The 16,225-nt window shown below is 39.7% G+C and overlaps 1 protein-coding gene and 1 long non-coding RNA gene across 5 annotated transcripts in view; one reads left to right on the top strand and one right to left on the bottom strand.

Annotated features, from left to right (window-relative positions):
* Positions 1–16,225, bottom strand: part of ASAP1 (ArfGAP with SH3 domain, ankyrin repeat and PH domain 1) — a 368,734-nt gene that overhangs the window by 289,122 nt on the left and 63,387 nt on the right. The gene's annotated exons all lie outside the window — the stretch shown is intronic.
* The window catches only part of LOC311515977, a 38,717-nt gene that overhangs the window by 20,902 nt on the left and 1,590 nt on the right, over positions 1–16,225 (top strand). The gene's annotated exons all lie outside the window — the stretch shown is intronic.

Here is a 16,225-nt window from a genome sequence, read left to right as displayed (position 1 = left end):
GAGACCCTTGTTCATCTGCCATAGACTTCCTGTGTGACTTTGCACAAATCAGTTTGGGTCAGATTCACAAAGGTATGTATGTGCTTACATGCCCTGGATAGCTAGACAACAATAACGGCTAAGGGGAGATATGATCACAGTCGACAAGTATCTGAGGGACTCTGATTCCAAGAAGAGGAGGAGGATTGCTCAAGGAGAGATGAAAGAAGGGACCGTAACTAAGTGAAATGGAATGATATTAAAAAGATAAATTAAGACTTCATACCAGTTAAGATGTACTAATGACAATAGTAAATTCCATTAGGACCCAATTCAGGAAAGCAATTAAGCATTTACCTAACTTTAAATACAAATAATTTGACTGAAATCAATGGTACTACTTACATGCCTTGCTAAATCAAGGTCTTAGACTCTAGATCATAGGATAGTCTTCCAACTGAAGTGGTGGTGGTCCTGTCCTTTGAGGCAGTTAGATTTGATCAAGTAGTAGAAAATACAGATGAATTATAAGACTTGAATATATAAATTGAGAGGCCATGCCAAGTGTATGCAGTGGTAGTCATGAAAGAAGCTTTGGGATTGTGTGTAGGAGAGAAAAGGATCAAGAGATATGTTTCTACGCTTCGGTTATGTGCATTTGAGGTTGTTTACAATCCATGTGTTATCATCCATACGTAATTTAATTACTTGCTCTGGATTTTTTCCCTTCAAAAATAATACAGAACTCAAACATCATATATACTTTGCATCTCTAATTAATATTTTAGGGCAAATATTAACCAGCCTATTTTCATGGAATGTTTGAACTAAGTTAACTTAAGTATAAAAACTGAAACAAGCAAATGTTAATATTGTTTCTACAGTCACTGATGTAACAATAATAGTAGTTGTACACCACCAGGCTGAAAATCAACTCCCTTTATGTCCAAACAATAGAGTGAATCACAGAATTCTGACCTTGATATATAATGTGATCATGTTGTAATTATAGCCCTTGTACTTTGGGTATAAACAGACTACATTATCAGTAAATGCTGGGAAGTACTGCTTCTTCCTGCAATTTACAGAAAACGACTGGGGTGATAGTATGAAAACTATGAAGCTTTAAGATAATACAGGAGAGAAAAAATCTTATTTTCTGCAAATGAAAAAAAAATAAGCTGGTTATTTGAACTACATGGAACCAGCTTATTGTTGGCACCTAAATTCTGTAGAAGAGCATGGCTTACAAATTTAAAGATTACAAAAATGTATATAATTCATAAAGGTCAGTGCTGCTATTTTCATGTCCAAAGCAAAGAATTAAATCCTCAATCCATGTCACAGCTCACATGTTCTCGAATGGCAGTGTGATGAAAGAAAATTCCTTTTATTTCATGGCAAAATCTGCCATAAATTTGTTCTCTTTGTGTCCCCTCAGTGCAAGCCAAGATAGATATAACAAACAGATGTTCTTCAGCGTCACCTTAATCTCTGATTTGGATAACACTACTAGCATGCACTCTGATGTATTTTACTGAGGCAGAGACAGGAGTATTTGTGGGGAGTACAAGTGACCTTGGACCTGATTTTCAGAAGTCCTGCACACCTAGCAGCTCCAGTCTGACCTCAAATGCAAATGTGAGTGCTCAGCACTTTGTACAAATCAAAATCTTCAATTAATTTGCACACTGCTGAATACTGAATAATTAAAATAAATAATAATAAAATCATCATTATCACTTTCCTGAAAACAAGGCAGTACATGAAGTTCTCAGTTGGAAAGTCTGTTCTCCCCTGGATGGGCACACACAGCTCCCGTTAATGTTAATTGCTATTTGAACAGTGGGAGTTGAGCAGTTTCTGGAGGCTTCTGGTCTGACTGGCCGTCCTTTCTGCCTGATGTCAGATAATCCAATAAGAACTCTGATCACAGGGCCACTCCCAGAGTCCCTGCTCTGATGCATTCAGGACAGCAACGGGGAGCACGCAGCAACAGGAACAATGGTTTGGGAGCCACTGTTCCCTTTGCACAAATGCTCCCTGATGGTGCAATAAAGAAGCTGTTCCCAAGAAGAAGAAGAGATCCCACCAATGAACGAAGTGGAAAAATGGAAAAAAAAGAGAAAAACAGTGCTGGGAGGCAGGTTATATTATTCATAGATTCAGAGACCACCCGTGCCTGCCAATAGTGGGGTTGGAGAGAGTGAGGGCAGCTGGCAATATTCAGCAATATTACTGAGCATGCTCACTCCATGTACAAGCCAAGCAGCAAATCTGCAAGAAGCATGTGATCCTGCATGCTCCCCCCCCGATGTCTTGCCTCTATGTGGATTATAAAGCCAGAAGGGACCATTCTTATCTTGTCTGACCCCCTGCATAACACAGGCCATAGGACTTCCCTAATGTAATTCCTGTTTGAACTAGGGTAAATCTTTTAGAAAAAAACCCAATCTTGATTTAAAAATTCCAGTGATGGAGAATCCACCAGAACCCTTTGTAAGTTGTTACAATGGTTAAGTACCCTCACTGTTAAAAATGTGCACCTTATTTCTAACCTGAATTTATCTAGTTTCAACTTCCAGCCATTGTATCTGTTGTTATGCCTTTGTCTGTTAGAATGAAGAGCCCTGTATTATAAAATTTCTGTTCCCCATGTAGGTATTTACAGGCATTTTTAAGTTAACAGCTCTGGATAACTAGTATTTGAAAGTTGTAATTGAGCTGTCCAAGGTGGGATGGTTAATATTGATTTTCAATAACTCTTGGAACATTAGGGAACTTCCAGAAGACTTTAAGAGAGCTAATGGTGTGCCAAAATTTTAAAAGGTTAAATATGACAACCCAGGTAATTACACGCCTGTTAGCTTGACAGTGATTCCAGGCAAAATAATGGAATGGTTGACATGGGACCTGATTAATAAGGAATTAAATAAAATTAATGCCAATCAACATGGGTTTATGCAAAATAGATCTTGTCAAAGTAACAATGTCTTTATCAACTGAACTTCTAGTAAAAAGAAAAAGAGTACTTGTGGCACCTTAGAGACTAACAAATTTATTTGAGCATAAGCTTTCGTGAGGTACTGGCTGTAGCTCACGAAAGCTTATGCTCAAATAAATTTGTTAGTCTCTAAGGTGCCACAAGTGCTCCTTTTCATTTTGCAGATACAGACTAACATGGCTGCTACTCTGAAACCTGAACTTCTAATATCACCTAAAAAGTGTTGATGTCATATCCTGAGATTTCTGTAACTCATTTGACTTAGTGCCATATAACATTTTGATTAAGAAACTAGAACAATACAGATTTGACATGGTGCACATTAAATGAACTAAAACTAGGCTGACAGAGCAAACTTTAGTAGCTATTTTTTAACATCCTCAGTTACTTTTGGAATGGAGAGCACTTCATCATCAGCATATTAAGGAGTCTCAAAAAGACGCAAAATAACCCCAGAGGGCATTCTGACACTACAGTGTGATGCATGCATCATCATTAGCCAAAACATGGTTTTGAGACATCAGTACAGTATTACAACATATATTGTATAGAAATGTCAGGGTGTTCAACTGCAGTTGGGTTTTTCTGCAATTCCATTCAAAGACAGATTTGCTCAAGGACTCAGATATATAACAAAGATCCATATAATTATCTAGAGAAATGGACTCTCCCACTCTTGAAAAGCAAGTGCCATTGCCTTCCACTATTTGCCTGATGGTTTCAGGATGGTTGTATCCATCCACAACTTAAATCTCTTTTTGATATACATAAGAATTATTTTCTTCAACCTGTCCCTACTCTATCCTTCAGCTATTTCTTGGGCTCACAGAAGCATTTTCATTTTGTTGGAGGCAGAAGCTCATCAGTATGTCTGCTTCCTTTCTTTAAATCTCTGAAGCGCTTTCATTAATCTCATGAATGGCACTTTATATATGTGATGACAAGGCTGCCATCAGCAATCCAATATTTTAAGTAACTTAGAATTCACTTCTTATATCCAATGAGAGGTTAATAATAAATCAGGATGTTTCCCCTCTGTCAAGCTGTCTTGGAGTGGCTCATGACCGTGAGTGCCAACCTCAGGGCAGACTGTTAGGAAGCAGAGCACAAACCCCAAATTGGTTGTGTGTTCTATAATTAGATTTCACCAGCCAAGTATCAAGTGTGATACTTCTCAAGCTCTGTAACAGCCTTAACATGGAGTCACAGGAAGTTCCCTTGGGTACTCCAATCTATCTTGCCACCTAGGCAAGCTTGTGTTTGTGCTAGATGGCCCTTACACCAAAAAAAAAAAAAAATCATCACCACAATATTCAGGTTACTTCCAGTAGCAAGGATCAGTCACTTATCCCAGGTCATTATCTTTCAAAGACAAGACTTGTAGCCAATCCTATAATAAATTACCTAAAGGTTTATTAACTAGGAAAAAGAAATGAGAGTTATTTACAAGATTAAAGCAAGTAAACATATATTACATAAATGAGTGACAGTCTTAGGTTTCAAGAAGTAATAGAAGCTGCTGTAATGAGTAAACTCTATATGTCCTTTAGGACTACCCAAGCTAAACAGCTGGGGGGATCCTTTGCATATGCTTAGAAATCTTGTCCTCTTCCTAAAGTCCATGCAGCATAGGGTAACAATTTCTTCTTAGTCCCTTCCTACAGAGCTCAAGCTGATGGGACAAGTGTTTGTGCATGTCTCCTCTTCATAGGTGGTGAGGAGCAGTCAACAAGTCTTTTGTCCACTGATGTTCCACAATGGCTTCTCTGGTGTATAGGGGGCCTTCCTTTGTTAGAGAGGAGATGACAATTCTTGTGGCAGACTAGTGTTTCACAGTTGGTAATGCTTCTCTCCTGATGGTGGGGGTTTACAGTTTTAACAACAAACACCTCTTATAGTTACAGAGCAGACACTTACTCTTACTTATAACATCTGTACCCCATGTTATCAGGTTATATTTAATAAATGCAGCATCCTACAAGCATTTCATAAAGGCTAACCATTAAATACATTCTTATAACTCTATCTGTTTTAACAATACTAATATGCAGGTGAGCCAGACTGGTTTCCAGCTATGCATTTGTCAGTGTTCAGTGAAGCCTAACGGCCTTGGCAAGAGATAACACCTGCTCTGCCAGAATCACTCTCTACCATGGTCAGGCCAATAACAGTATAATGATTTACTCCATGTAGAGTCTGTAGAAAATAGGCCTGCATACTCTACATGCATTGTAGATGAGTACCACCAACCTGGATGTTGCATAACTTCCCCCACTGATTTGTAATATTAAAACAGATATTATGGGCTGAATTCAATAGCAGTAATTTCCTAAGTGTCTTTGTGGGACAGACATTATAAAAATTAGAGCCAATTAGAGCCATCTGCAGCCACGTACAAGGTAATTTTGCTCCCTTATGAAAAATTAGGGGAGTCTGAATTGCAGGTTCCCATGGTCCTCCTGCCATGACATTTTTACTCTGTGACAGCAGCTCTGCAATGAAGCAAACTACATATTTCTGCCCTCAGCTCCCACTATTTAAGTGCTAATATGGTCCCCACATTGCCACACTATTTGAACACCCCACAAATATTAATGAATGTATCCTCACAAAGCCCCCTTTGAAGTACAGAAGTATTACCCCTAATTAATCTCCAGGGAGTTCAAGGTCACACAAGGAGCCTGTAACAGAACCAGGAACGGAACCCAGATTTCCTCACACTTAGGCTATGTTTACACTACAGCAGCTGCGCCAATGCTCTAAGCCGATAGGAGAAACCTCTCCTATCGGTGTAATAACACCTATCTCCGTGAGAGGTGTTAGCTATGTCATTAGGAGAAGCTCTCCCACTGACATAGTGCTGTCCACACCATTTAGGTCGGTATAAGGTATGTTCCTTGGGGGTGTGGATTTTTCACACCTCTGAGCGATGTAAGTTATATCAAAGTAATTTGTAGTGTAGATATAGCCTTAACCACAGGACCATATTTTGACTACACCCATGCTTGTGTATTACACTCTGCCAACCCATTCTACCTCTCTGAGCCTTTCTGAGTCTTCTCCCACTAGCATCTGTCTCTTTTTCATGCTGCCCCCTAGGTCTCCCTCCACCTGTTTGTCAACCAATTCCACTCTCCAACTTGGAATCCCACCTAGAATCGCACATCTTTTGGATAGCTTTGTATTGCTGACCATCCTCTCTTTTAATATACATACAAAAACTGTAGTGTTATATGATATCTATACCCCCCAAATTCCTGGTAATACAAAACATGTGGCAGACTTAAACAAAAGACAGTTTTTACATCCCTTCCGCCCTCTTCTTTGTGTCTGTGCCCAACCTTATGTTGAGTTTTCCCCTACTCCATAACTAGTCCCCTTGAAATCAAAGTGAGTACTTGTACAGTAAGATATGAATCAACTTAAGTAAGGAAAACATAATGAGGCTCTTAGAGCCTGATCCAAACTCTTTCAAAGTCAACAAGAGCCTTTACATTGACGTCTATGGACTCTGAGTCAGGCTTTTAGATTGTAAGCACTCTGGGGCAGGGACCTCTCATATCTGTCTGTAAAGAGCCATGCACACATGATGCTGTAGTAATAAATAAATAAATAGTAATGCATTATAAAGCAGGTTTCAAGTGCCTTTAGCCATTCCTTAAGTAATCCCTGTCTCCACCTTCCCTGCAACCTTCAGAACCACTCCAAGTAGCTGAGGATAACATGAGAAACATGTAGTGTTTTCACAGAGGCAAGAGTAGGGGTTTAGAAAATCAAAATGAGACACCATAACAGAATTTCTGACTGTCCAAGCCAAAAAGCAATTGTTCCATTGCATATAACTTTGGGATATCTTCGCGCTTTCATATAAACTAATCTAGACAGCTAATATTTCAGACTTAACGTTAATTCCTATTTAAGTTATTAGTCTCCCCCCACAGTGGAAAAAACACATGTATATATTTAAGGTAACCTTTGGACTAAGATCAAACATTGAATGCTTCAACCCCCAAAGAAAATCTTTTCAGAAAATTATGGAGAAATTTAACAAAAAAATGTATAAAGGAACTTCCATACCAATCTTATCTATAGGATGCACTACCATGAATGCTATATTATGCATCTCCATCTGAATGATATTGGGAGGCTTAGTTCATTGATGTTTGGAAGAGCTTTGATCTTCTTGGATGAGAGTTGTTACATGAATATAAAATATTACAAAGTAACATATTGTAGATTATAAAAGTTTTCTTTTTGCCAGGGGAGTAATGAATTCCATTATTTTCATGGTTTTGACATTTGGGAGTTTTTGTTGGTAGGTTGCTAAGATAGGATAGTAAACAGCTGAACTAAATGCCACTCAGAACCTTAAGAGCTGCCAAGTTAAATCTTGGGCTACATAGGGGCTGGGGACTAGAAAAGAGAAATCATTTCAGTATACACTTACTCACATCAAGCAGCACACTGCTGCTGTACAAGAAGTCCCGTGGATGACCGTGAGATTTCTTCTGTGATTAAGTGTTCATCTGTGTCACTAGAGGGATCACAAAATGTGGACCTTAAGGGGGCCTGCATAAGACTCAATTTATCAGTGTACTAACGCCTACCTTAAAGCATGTATGTCGTCCCATTGAGTTCAGTAAGAAGATTATTATACACTATGCATTGTGAGCTAGCTGTGTTTGTAGAGTGTGTGTGTGGTGGGAATCCTTTAGGCCTCCCTAACCCTGCTGTGGAAGTGGAGTCCAGCTGCTTGTGCTGAATCTGTGTGTAGCTGACAAATGCCAATATTTAAAAAAGAAAAAAAAAATCCTGGAATGTATGGAAGCATGTATGGGACAAGGCAGAGCAGGTTAAATGAGGTCAATTAACCTTATAGGCTGCATATGGAGGAAAGCAAATGGAAGATGAAGTTCAGCTCGGAAGGAGCAGGTTGGGTCTGCATAAAGAGATGAAGCTGTGACCAGAAAGAGGCTGAGGCTGGAGGCTGACCAGAGCTGGAAACACAGGCTGAGAGGGAAAGGTTAGAGGTTATGTAGGGAAAATATGGGAGAAGCAGAAAGGGATGAGGTGTGGCTTCAGATTTGGAAGAAGAAAATAAAAAGAATAGAAATATCAGTATTTGAAGACTACATGGCTCCGGGAAGGAGGATAAAAGAGTTTGGGATGCAAGTGGTATTCTCATTCATCTTCCCTGTTGAAGAAAAGGCCTAGGCAGGGACTGTCAAATCGTGGAAGTAAATGCATGGCTATGCAGGTGGTGTTGGCAAAAGGGCTTTGGCTTCTTTGACAATAAGCTGATGTTCCAGGAAAGAGGATTACTGTGCTGGGATAGGCAGCATCTATCAAATACTGGGAAGAACATCTTTGGACATCGTCTGGCTAACCTGATAAGGAGAGCTTTAAACTAGGTTTTATGGGGGATGGTGACAAAAATCCAGCCAGTGCGCATCTAGGCTTAAGTAATGAAATCAAGGGGAAGGTCTTAAGTTCTAGAGAAGGGACTAGAAATCACAACCACACTAGAGAGGCAAGAAGAAAAGCAACAGGACAGTCTGCAAAATATCTTCGATGCCTATATACCAATGCAAGGAGTATGGAGAACAGGCAGGATGAACTGGAAGTCATGGTATTTGAAGAAAATCAATTATGACTTATTGGCACTTCAGAGACTTGGTGGGACTACTCCCATGATTGGAGTACCAGCACTGAGAGAAATAGCTTGTTCCAGAAGGATAGGTATGGGGGAAAAAAGGAGGAAGCATTGTGCTGTACATCAAGAATGCATACACTTGCTCCGCGGTCCAAGAGGAAGTGAGCGACAGACCTACTGAGAGTCTCTGGGTGAGGATAAAAAGGGAAAAGAATAATAGTGATGTCATGGTGGGGGGGGGGTCTATTATAGACTACCAAATCAAGAAGAGGAAGTGGACGGGGCATTCTACAAGCTGGTAACAAGATAGCTAACACACATGAGCTAATATTAATGGGGGATTTTAACTTCCCTGATATCTGTGGCAGACTATTACAGCAACACATATTATGTCCTGTGTAGGGGACAACTTTCTGAATTAGAAAGTTGTGGAAACAAGTAGGGAGTCATCCATTTTGGATCTGGTGTTGACCAACAGGGATAAATTAGTTGCAAATGTGAAGGTGATCGGGAACTTGGAAAGAAGTGATCGTGAACTATAGAATGCAAGATCCTTTGGAAGGGAGGACATGAGAACAGCAAAACAAGGACACTGGACTTAAAAAAGGTGGATTTCAACCAACTCAGAGAAGTAGTAGGCAAAGTCCCACGGAAAGACCAATTAGGAAGAGAAGGAGTCGAAGCAGTTCATGAAAGATGTAATATTAGAGGCTGAACATCAAGCTATTCCTGTGCAAAGGAAAGATAAGAAGAGCCACAGGGCGCCAAAGTGGCTGCAGAAGGAGCTTTTTAGCTATCTAAAAACCAAAAGGGATACATACAGGAAATGGAAGGAGGGGCATGTCACCAAGGAAGTATTCAGGGGAATAGCGCAAGTATGTCGGGACAAAATCAGGAAAGCCAAGGCAAAGAATGAGTTACAAATGGCAAGAAATGTTAGAGATGACATTAGAGAGCTGGTAACAGAAGATGATAGGAAGGCAGAGCTGTTAAATGCCTACTTTGCTTCAGTCTTCTCACAAAAAACAACATACAACTGGATGACGCAAAAGTTACCATAGACAATAAAGGGGAAGGGATGCAGATTGGGATAAGAAAAGAACATGTCAGAGATCTTCTGACTAATTTGAACGAATTCAAGTCAGCGGGGCATCATGCTATTCACCCCATGGTGCTGAAGGAAATAGTTGAAGAAATCTTGGCGCCACTGGCAATAATATTTGCAAACTCATGGATGACAGGAGAAGTCCTGCAAGACTGGAGAAGGGCTAACATAGTGCCCATCTTTCAAACAGGGGAAAAGGGAGGAGCCAGGGAATTATAGACCTCAATACTAGGAAGCTACTAGATGAATAAGACATTCCATTTGTGAATACCTGAAGGGTGAAGGGGTAATCACTAGCATCCAGCATAGATTTACTAAGAACAAATCATGCCAAACCAGCTTGATTTCCTCCTTTGACAGTGTAACTGGTTTGGTGGATAGGGGGGATGTGTAGTTGCAAAAAAAAAAAAAGCAAATGCAATTTTAGGGTCCATTAATCGAGGCAAAGCATGCAAGTCACGGGAGGTGATAGTACCACTCTATTCGGTGCTGGTTATGCCTCAGCTGGAGTACTGTGTCTAACTATGGTCACCAATCTACAGAAAGGATATAGAGAAACTGGAAAGGATGCAGGGGAGAGGGACAAAGATGATCAAAGGAAGGAGCAAAGGCTGAAGGAAGTGGGTATGTTTAGTTTGGAAAAGAGGAGATTAAGGGGGGACATGATAGTGGTCTTTAAATACTTGAAAGGCTGCTATAAAATGATGGAGAAAAGTTGTTCTGTCTTGCCAGAGAGGGCAGGACAAGAGGCAATGAGTTCAAACTACAGCCTAGCAGATTTAGATTAAATCACAGGAAAAACTTCCTAACTGTAAGAACAGTAGGCCAATGAAAGACTGCCTAGGGAGGTTGTGGAAGAGGTTTTCAAAAAGAGGTTGGATAGCCACCTGACTTGGATCTTGGCATCTTGGCAGGGAGTTAGACTAGACAACACTTGTGGTCCTTTCTAGTCCTACGGTTCTACAATTCTAAGAAGAGGGAGGAGACAGGGATGGAAAAGAGAATAAGGAAAAAGGATCAACATTTTATCCTTATCAAATCACTAGCTGAAGATGTAAAGATAGAAGATGTTAATCCTTTGAAAACAGTAGATTGGATTAGGCAAAGTAGTAGAGAGTTATTACGAGCTAAAAGAATGCAGGCTGGAGATCTATTAACAGGATCTGCACATAAGGAACAGGCTGAGAAACTTCTTAAAGCTACACTTTCAGGGAAAATAAAAAGTAATTTGCCAGCAACCTAAATTTGTGACAGAAACACGAGGGGTAATATATGGGGCTCCCCCAAACATGGCTGAGGATGAAATTAAAAGGGCTATAGACAAGGACCAAATGCTGTTTGTTAAGTGACTGATTAGCAGAAAGAGAGAACACAAAACCATCCACAGCTGTCTGAGTAGTATTTAAAGGTGCAGTGCTTACACAGTAAGGTGAGTATAGGATATCAACCCTTCTGGGTTAAATCATATTTGCTGGCCCCTTTGAGATGTTATAAATGTCAAAGGTTTGGGCATGTGGTGGCTGTCTGTATGGGGGAAACGAGGTGTGCTAAATGTAGAGGAGAACACTCGTATGAGAGCTGCATGGAAGGAACAGAACTACAATGCAGCCATTGTAGGGATAAGCACAGTACAGTATACGAAGGGTTTGTAGCAGCGGAAAAAGCTAGAGCTACACAAAGCTAAAACTATCAAAAAGAAATGCTGTGCAGAAGCTACCAAAATATATTCACAGTGGAATGTAGAGAAGGAAGAAAATACCAGTGTGGAAAAAAGCTACTGGCAGAACCACATGCAGTTCAGAGCAGAAAAGATCATATAAAAGGGACAGATGAAGATGTATTGTTTACAGGCAAAGAGAAATGTATAGCATTTATGACTGGAAATGATAAACCTCACTTTACAGCGAGAGAAGGAGACTGAAAATAAAAATAACAAAAGTAGCAGAAAAATATTTGCATATAGGCAATCTCTCGATAGACTGCATTCATGCAATTTTAAATGACGGCAATAAAGTAGTTTAAACAGCATCATTCTAATGTTTTCTGCTGGAATGCACATAGTTTAAACACACATGGTCAGGAATGAAAGAAAGCTGGTTTTGAAATGGAAACATATTTAACGTGATATGTGTACAAGAAACATGGTTAGTGAAAATGTGTGTTTAGGCTGCCAGGATATGATGTAATCAGATGTGACAGAGAAATAAGAAGAGGAGGAGGGATCTGTATACTTATAAAGGAAGGTCTTAGTTATACTGACACAGAATTACAGAATGTAAGTTTTGAGATACCTCTGCAGAGTAACAGCACCCTTATACGAATCTTTAATGTTTACAATCCATGTAAAACCTAGGCACTCTAGAATTGGAAGAGTTAGTTAATGGTGTCAAAGACCTGTATGTTATTTGTGGAGACTTTAATAGCCATAATGAATTATCAGGAAGCAGGAAAACTGCTTATAATGGCAAAAGCTTGGAACGGTTCACTGCCATGCACAACCTGGTATTGCTCAAAAGGTGGATGGAACCTTTTCATGTTTAGATTTGGGAATTGCAACAAGCAATGTAGCAAGTAAATGCAGCTGGGAAACCTATAAAGAAGATGGAATGGGAAGTGATCACTTTCCTATGCTAATTACATATAAAGGCCAAGGTAACATTGAAAACACTGAAGGAATTCTTACCTGGAGCCTTAGAAAAGCAAATTGGAGACTCGTTAAGAGTAAATGTGCTGAGTATCTAAGTACCAATTGAATAAGTGATAACCTAGAGGAATTTCATGATAATATAATTAAGGGAGTTATAGCAACAACCAACCTAATGATATGGAAGACATTGAATTGCCACAAACTCAGAAATCTAGTTCCCTGATGGAATGAAGATTGTAAAGCAGCATTTAAAGAAATAAATAAGTCAAATAAACTAACAAAAAAGTACAATGAATAGCAAGAACTTAATGAACTATAACAGATGTAGAGCAGTGGCACAAAGAATTATTAAAAAGGCAAAGAAAGAGTATTGTGGGAAAATGAACAAAGATTTCAAGGTTTCAGATATATATATAAGAAAGTTTAAAATAATGAATGGGATATGGAGTAAAAACAAATGTATACCTGGTCTTCTAGCAAATGATAAAGTTGAAAGTTCTAACATAGGAAAAGCGGACATTTTAGCAAAAAAGTTCCAAAAAGTTAGTAGTGATAGAAATCAAAGTAAAAGAGTTTTGTGAACAAAAACAAATGTTTGCTGAAGAAAATTGTGAGCTTTTACATGGCTGGGTAGACTATAAAGATGAGGCATTGAATGAAAATTTCAGCATACAGGAACTCAAAAAGAACTATAGACAAAAGAAAAATACAGCTCTCGGTAAAAAGATAGTATGTGTAATGCAATGCTTAAGCATCTACCAGAAAGGAGTTTAAGAGTTTTATTTAAGTTATATAATAATATATGTGGAAAAGGAATACTACTAGCAGAAGGGAAGGAAGCAGTGGCTACAAGGATAGGAAAACCTGGCAAATTACACACAAGACCTGATGCATATAGCCTCACCGTGTGTGGGGAAAATTATGGAAAGGATGAGAGATGAGTAGCTTACTTGGAAAAAAAAGAAACTATAAACTGTGTACAAAGTGGTTTCAGGACAGGAAGATGCACAGTTGATCATGTTGTAATAGAAACAGCAATACAAAAAACATGAACAGATAGCTGTCTTTTTGGACATTGAAAGTGTATATGATTGGAAGGGATGGCTATGGAGGGAAGGCTTGTTGTATAAACTAACCACAATCGGAATAAGAGGAAGAATGTTCTGGTGGATAATAAGTGACAGAACCATATAAGTCAGGGTGGGGGCAGCTTTGTTGGATAGTTATAAACTTACTTAACAACACTCCCCTATGGAGTGCCATCAGCCCCACTCCGTTTAACATTACGATTAAGGATCTCCCAGAAAGTATATGGGCAGGAATAGGTATTACTTCATTTACAGATGACTGTGCAGAGGACCTAAGATGTTGTGCAGAAAACCAGTGAGGCACTCAAAAGGATTTCAGGATGGGGAGATACTTGGGGATTTAAGATTTCTCTTCCTAGAACAAAGGGAATGTTCTTCACAAAATAGGAAGATTGGGGAAAAGTGGAACCTATATCTCTATACAGAAAAGATATGAGTAGTTCAAAATTTTACATTCTTAAGAGTTACGTTCGATGGCACACTAACTTAGAAGGGTCATATAGATAACATCAAGACTAAATGAAAAGATAGGATGAATCTGCTTTAAAGTATTGGTGGGAACAACTAGGGCACAGATACAAACATGCTGATGCTGTGTAAGGCATTAATAAGTCCAGTTATAGATTATGGCTTCTAAACCTTTAATTGAGCTTCTAAATCAACACTGAAAAAAGTTAGAACCAATCCAAGCCCAAGCTCTGTGAATCCCAGGTGGTGTGAGTATTATGACTCTGCTGTGTGTGCTGCAAGTAGCAACTGGAGAAAATGCTTATAAATTTAAGGATGCGATGGTTAACCATTACCCAAAAGGTTAAATCTAATGGAAATGGTGAAGATAAGAGTACTAAATAAATACACAAGGACTGCTGGGAATTAAGTAGACAAGAAGTAACTGGACACCACAAATTCCCACATACTAACAGGGTCAAAAGCTGGGTAAAAGACTTGGCTGAAGATGGAGGTCGGGAAGAAATTAAAATTTTTAGTCATGGGAAATCAAACTGTAGCTGGATGGTTATCCCTCCAATTGTGGAAGAGCAAGACCTTAAAAAATGACTACGAAGATTTATGAGTTTATACATGGTAAATGGGGTCAGCATTGCCAAATCTATACTGACAGTTCTAGAGATGACAACACAGGTAGAGTGGTAAAGGCCTTTTGTATCTTTGAATTTGTAATTAAGAGATCTGAGACTACACAATTTAGTGCCATTATGACAGCTGATTTGGTGGGCACACTGTTGGCACTGACCTGAATAAGGGATGTATACTCAATGATGACTGTTTATCGGGTATAATGGTGATTAGAAAGGGAATCTCGAAAGGCAGGAATGACTTAATCAATTAAATATTGTTCTTAATTATTGAGATTGTGTAATTAGATATACATATAGAAATAGTGTTGATTCCAGCACATGTTGGGATACTGGCCAATAAAATGGCCATAAGGCAGCAAAAAATGCCTTAAAATGTGGCGGTTGATATAAAGAGCAAACAAGAATTCAAAAGTTTGGTGAAGAGAGACCTTAAGAAGGAATGGCAAGCACTATGGAGAAGAAAGGATGAAGGTTCAATGAAATGTGTTCTGAACTTGAGGATAATGGAATACTCAACAGCTATGATAGAAGAAGAAATGAAGTAACTATATTTAGAGTACTAGCAGTTCTCCGTGACCTGAACGGTAATTTATATTTACTAAACAAGCACAAAGATGGGTTGTGCGACACATGCAAAATCCAAGAAACAGTTGAGCATCTGCTGTGAGAATGCAGCAAGGATTACACAGAAAGAAAGATTCTATATGAAGAACGGAGACACTGCAATGTGAAAGAATACAGTCTGAAAGAACCGGTGAGCATGCCGGGAAAGTGGGGCAGCAATAAAAAAAGCATTGCTTTTCAGGAGGTCGAGTCTCAGAACCTTTATCTGTCAGGGTGGCCCTTTGATAGTGTGAACAAGCTCTTTTTGTAGCTGCCTGTACCACCCATGCACTGGGGGCAGGATGGGAAAAATAAAAATTCAGCTCCTTTGGCTCTTTTCTGTGTAGGGGCACAGGATTCTGGAGCGTGCCATATTGCTCGGAAGATCCACCTTACTCGGTCCCTGAGATTGCAAGATGTCCAGAAGCGGGCGTTGCAGGTCCTGGACCTCCTCTAATGGGATCTCTAGGTCATTGGTAACTCTTTGTAACAGCTCCTGGTTCTGCCAGTGGTCATCCACCAGAGAAGGCGAACGAGTGACCGCATTGTCCGGGAATGATGAAGAGGCACCCATCGGAATCACTGGTACCTGCGGCTCTGGCTCTGGCTCTTCATCCTCGTACACTGATGTAACTGGTTTGCAAGAGGGAGAGGAGCAGTATGACTCTGAGAGGAGCCTGGACACTTGCCATAGGGATCCCACAGAAAGGCCAGAAAGAGGGATTGATTGATTGATTGCAAGGGATCCCAAGGGAAATGGTACCAGTGGTCCCTGGGCTGGGGGGACTGTACCCAGAGAAATGGCAAGCATAACCCCTAGACTGTCTGTCAGGGATAGAGTATCTCCATGGAGATACCAGTGTGGCTACCTCCACTGACTCATCCAAGTCCGAGAACTGTTCCTTCAATAGAGGTGGCACCGTTGGCACCAGGGCATTCCTACCAGATGTTTCTGGGACATTGATATAGACTCCTTCTCCAGAATAAGGAGATTCCTCAGGAGGGCAGGACTGGAAAGAAGTGAAGACTGAAGGATATATTCCTCCTTT

The sequence above is a fragment of the Lepidochelys olivacea genome (genome assembly GCF_965140295.1).
Source record: "Lepidochelys olivacea isolate rLepOli2 genome assembly, chromosome: 2".
Taxonomy (NCBI): domain Eukaryota; kingdom Metazoa; phylum Chordata; order Testudines; family Cheloniidae; genus Lepidochelys; species Lepidochelys olivacea.
This window is presented reverse-complemented; position numbering and strand designations above follow the sequence as displayed.